The following is a 5,548-nucleotide window of genomic DNA, read 5'->3' on the forward strand; positions in this document are numbered from 1 at the left end:
CGGAGTGGAGTGGGGTGGGATGGAACAGGGTGGGATGGAATGGAGTGCGGTGGGATGGAACGGAATAGAACAGTTTCAGTTGGAAGGGTCCTACAACAATCGTCTAGTCCGGCTGCCTGAGCAGTTCAGGGCTGACCAAGTTAAGGCACGTTACTAAGGGCATTGTCCAAATGTCTCTTAAACACAGCCAGGCCAGGGGTATCGACCACCTCCCTGGGCAGCAGACACCCCCTCGGTAGAGAAACGCTTCCTAATGTCCAGTCTAAGCCTCCCCTGGCACAGCTTTGAGCCATTCCCACGTGTCCCGTCAGTGGATACTCGGGAGAATAGCTCAGCACCTCCCTCTCCACTTGCCCTCCTCAGGAAGCTGTAGAGAGCAATGAGGTTATCCCTCAGCCTCCTCCTCTCCAAACTAAAGCCCAAAGTCCTCAGCCACTTCTCACAGGAGCACGTGTATACATGATACACAGATTTTCTGGGGAGTTTTAAATAATAACTTCTCAGGTTTTATTGATCCTGTGCCATCAACTCCCTAGCGTTGCTCACATTGGTCTTGTGAGGAAAGAAGCTCGTGCTGTCCCCATGAACTGCTACTTGGCATGGGGTCAGAGCCCGCAGTTCACCCCAGGACTCCGCAGGAACCAGCAGCAAGAAGATGACCCTGCCGAGCCCCCGGAGGGCACATGTGAGAACTGAGGGTGCCCAACATTTCTTTGGCACCATCCCTCCACAGCAGGATGATGGCTCTGTGTGTTGGAACGGGGCAGCTGGTGCCTATACGCTGTGGTGGCCTCAGGACAGCGTCATGACGGCAGCGTCACAATGCTGCTGTTGATGGGTACCACCGTTACTTCAGTGCTGGCACCTTATGGAATAACAAGATCCTGCTAATCCTGCCCTAATCCTGCTGTTTGCTCACAGACGCTGAGGCACAGCACGGCATGCCTGCAGAGTTTATTACCCAGCTGGGCTCTACACTGAGCTGTTAGGTGCACACCCCTACAGCTGTTCCTCTGAGCACCTTCAGCCCTCAGAGAGACCGGCAGACAGCAAGAAACTCCTCAGGCATGTAACGGAGCACACACGTGGTACAAGCAGTACTTGGTAGTATGAGGAAGCTTAAGCTTATACCATGACGCATAGGGCATCCCATAGTCTCACAAGCAGGAGGAACAGAAGTTGCTGTGAGACTTGCATAGCTTTGCATCTTGTTCCTACTTGATCTCTTAACCTTCTCCTTTCCCAGGGCTTCTGTGTTTTCAAAGTGATGCTCAAGGTAGTCTGGGGACGACACTGCCTTCTCCTCCTGTCTGTGACTCTAGTCCCCATAGCACAAGGATCACTCCTTTGCTGTAAAAATAATCTTTTACAACTGCTGTGTCTTAACTGGGGAGGAAGAGTACACATCCTGCCTCAGTGATGTGTGGAAGGGAGGAAAGCATCCCACAGGATCAATGGCTTTTGTACTTAGAGGACACCTCAAAGCTCATGGGGAATCAGTCCATTACATTTTCAATAGTCCAGTCTTCCAGCTAATCTTCCACTGGCAGCATTTAACCAGGCAGCTCCTCTGCCATGTCTCACCTGCAGAGGACAGGTGACTCTGGACCCTGCACCACTCCAGGCTGCTGGCAGTGCGCTGCTGTCCCGTGCTCCTGCACTGGCACCTTTATCCTGCCCCACCGTCTTGTCTACAGCACTGAGACCCAGATCCTGCATTAGCGCAGTGGATGAATTTCTGCAAAGACAGAAAAAGCCAGAAATGAGGTACAGATTTCACCACCCTGGCAACAGGCTTTGGTCCAGTGCAGGGCTATTCCCTAGCCTCAACCTTGGACACTGTTTCATCTGAAACTTAAAAATACCGCAGAAGAACTGTCACAAAGCAGACAAGAAATAGCACAAGGCAGACGATAAACATGAAATTTTCACTTGAGGAAACGGAAATTTTGTGAAGTGACAAGCAGCTGAAGCCACGTTCCTCCACTGAGAAGGGTTGTTAATAACGACAGGCAAATGACTCATCCCTGCCTTAGACCCTTTGCATGCAGGTTACAGGAACCAAATACCACAAGGTAATTTACATGGAGAATTTGCAGCATGTGAGATACTATCATGCTTTCACCTCGCATGTGATAAGAGCATGTACAACAGGCAGTTACTACAGAGGAGTTTAAACCTCCTTAATCATACACCAGCATATTTTGCATCTCTTAAACTGCCCTAACTTTTCCTGGGTAAAGAACTCATTGAATTGTTGGGGTGGCATGGGTTGGTGTTTTTTTTAAATATAATTTAATTTTTTTTTTTTACTGTGTAGAGGTAAATACCAAAATTTGGTTTAAGGCACTAAGATCCAGATAGATCAAGTTGGTCATACCAATAAATAAATGAGATTCTAATATAGCAGTATACCAATTTTTGTCTGACCCTGTCATGGTTTAACCCCAGTCAGCAACTCGGACCATGCAGCCACTTAGTCACTTCTCCCCCTTTTTCCCCCAGAAGGGTGGGGAGAAAAGGAGGGGAAAGGGAAAAAAACCCTTGTGGGTTGAACTAAAGACAGTTTAATAGAACAATAACAGAAATGGAAAATAACAATAATAACAACAGCAATAATAATAATGGTAAAAGAGTATACAAAAAAAGGTAAAACAACACAAATGGCTCTCACTAGCCTGTGTATTGGTTGCCCAGCCTGTCCTGAGCAGTGATCCTGCCCCCCTGGACAGCCCCCATTTGTATACTGAGCATGATGTCTGTGGTATGGAATATTCCATTGGCCAGCTTGTCCTGTCTGTGCTCCCTCTCAGCTTCTACGGGAAGCTGAAAAAGTCCGCGACTAATATAAATATCACCTGGCAACAACTCAAACAATATGCATTATTGACATTCCTTTCATACCAAATCTGAAACACAGCAGCCACTCGAAAGAGAATTAACTCTATCCCAGCTGAAACCAGGACCCAATCCAAAATATCTTTGTAAGGAATACTGTTTTTTTTAAAAAAAGTCCTCGCCTTCCAGTATATCATTCCTATAGAATCCTCTCACGTGGCTTCATCCCACACAGACACTGTATAGTTAGTACTTTAAGATAGTATTGGTTATATATATGCACACATTTATATTATATAGCATATCATACATTCACCTTCAGATTTATTTATTCTTACTTATGGGCTACTTATTCAAAGCAGTGTGGTGGCTGATGTACAAATAACTGCAATCTAAAAGTGCTCGTAACCTATAGATCAACTTGAGCTGCAAATTAAGGAGTGTGCTGAGCCTCAGGCCTGTGTTAAACTTCTAGTTTGAGCTAAACCTCTACTCTGAGACAAACTGAAGACAGCTAGGAGTTGAGCTTGGCTTGCTTTTTCATATATTCTGTCTTAGCTGACAATGATCAGCTAAAGCATTTCGTCTGCTTGTGAAGCAGTGTTTAAACCAAATTTTCAGATGTGCAGATTTCATTTTTAACTCAAGAGCCCTCAGTTCATTAATTATCACAGAGCCCTTTATTCATTCCCATTTTTTACATGGGGAGATGAATTAAGAAGGTTTGCTAGACAAATAGCTTAAAGTGGGCATACAGTGTATTCAAATTCAGAGCTTGCTCCTAAGAAACCTATGTGCAAAATACCTATTTTTGTCCATGACCAAAGTCAGAGGCGAGGAAAGCAATCACTGACTCTGCATTGCTGGAAAGGAAGAATTATAATTCCTCAGTGAAAGGCTGGGTTGGGAAGTTTTCTGCCTGTTTCAAGAGAGCAGGAATTGGACAGCTGTCAGGCTGTACACTAGGTTTTTCTTGCTTTTCTGGGTTCCATGTATATGTTTATTACGGTCACTACACAGAGATGGTATTTCATTTCCTCTAGAGTTAGAAGTTGTGTAAGAAACATTGTCAGAGTGCAGGCGCTGGAAAAAGTGCCTCAGGATTAAGGTACTGAAAAATCTCACTGCAGATCTGTTTTCCCCAACCCTACCAGAGATGTCTGCGCGACACCGGATAGCTCATTTTACACACAACATTCCACACTGCATAGTCTGGTGACAGGCAGGAAATTAAAAGACTCTATCTTACGATCACAGTGTATATTTATGAACAGGCATGAGTTAACTTCCAGGTAGCAGCTAAATTCTTGTATTCCCTAATATGTATGTAAATGCTTGTGTTTAAAATTTCAATAGTAAACTACATTGCAGTGAAAAACCGCAAAGCCACACCAAGATTTCCTCTCTTTAAGAATAACTCATGGGAATTTCCACAATTACATACAGCTTACAGGAAGAGAGAAGTTCTGCAGCCTTGTTAATACACTCTTAACTTCCTTTAACGGACAAGAAGTAAACATTAAGAAGACTTCAGAGTATGTTTTCCAAATACAGACATTTCAGAAAGGAAACATGGTAAGTGGGAAATGGCACCCGCATGAGACTTCTGGCTTTTTTTGATGTAAGATTCTGGATGAAAATAAGGAAGAAATACCTTTACGACAGGTTTTAGAATGAGAACCAACAAAATATCAATGCTTAAAGCAGACGTAGAACCCCCAAATGAGACATCTGGGCTCCCTCGTTGAGCACAAAGGTGGCCAGTGTGGGGAATAAAGCTCTGTTGGACCTACTGAGCAGGGACAGAGGACAGGCCCACATCTGAAATCTTTCCTTGTAGTGAGGCTGTAAGCTAACGGTGTCATCTCCTGGGATCCGACATCCAAAATCCTTTCCTGAAGGAAGGCAGTGACCAGGACTAGGCAAAGGTCAGTTGGTATGGAGTAAAAGGGTTTTTGGTACGTGTTTAGGGCCAGGATGAAGTTAATGGAGGATGAAGAGATGGTGGTTCCTGTTTCTACATAGTAGGTTCATGAGTAAACTACTCACCCAGGAATTTGAGGATTTAGCCTTTCCTCGGTTTGTGAAGGGTGGCTTCAACAGACACTTTTGCCCAAGCAAAACTCCGGACACATTAGGAAACTTCAGCTTCCAAGACAGAGCGGATGCTGAAGTCCCCCTTCTGGACCGTGGCTTCTAGATCCATCCCACATCACTGTAACCGATCTAGAACTACATGGCACTTTATCACAGGGGGTTGGGGGGTGGCAGGGGAAAGGCTGGCTGGCTGCTCAGCTGACTTCACAACTCAGGAATTGTGAGCACCAGCTCAGAGACCTCGCCATGTCCTGCCACTACCAGTAAGATCCCCTCCGGCTGGCCACAGTAGAGAGAGACTCTCCACAACCCTCCTCACGGGGCACTGAATGTCAGCCTACCCTTGTCCTGCGTGAGGAAAAGCTTTTGAGGACTAGAGTTATTAGCCTAGTTCTTGGAGCCCAGGCACCAGCAAAGAAAAGCAACAATTTCCTAAACTGCTTCTGGTGTGTAACTGTGTGTGAGCAGTTTCAGTCAGAGTCAGGGGACATGAAAAACAAACCTCAGCTCCCTTCTTTATTTACTGGCAAAGGGCGTTCATGTGGTCCTTGTACCTCAGGAACCGCGCAGAGGGCGAACGCTGAGCAGCACCACCTCACTCTGACATCCCGCT

This window comes from Charadrius vociferus, unplaced genomic scaffold, assembly GCF_000708025.1.
Source record: "Charadrius vociferus isolate BGI_N301 unplaced genomic scaffold, ASM70802v2 scaffold108, whole genome shotgun sequence".
Classification (NCBI taxonomy): Eukaryota; Metazoa; Chordata; class Aves; order Charadriiformes; family Charadriidae; genus Charadrius; species Charadrius vociferus.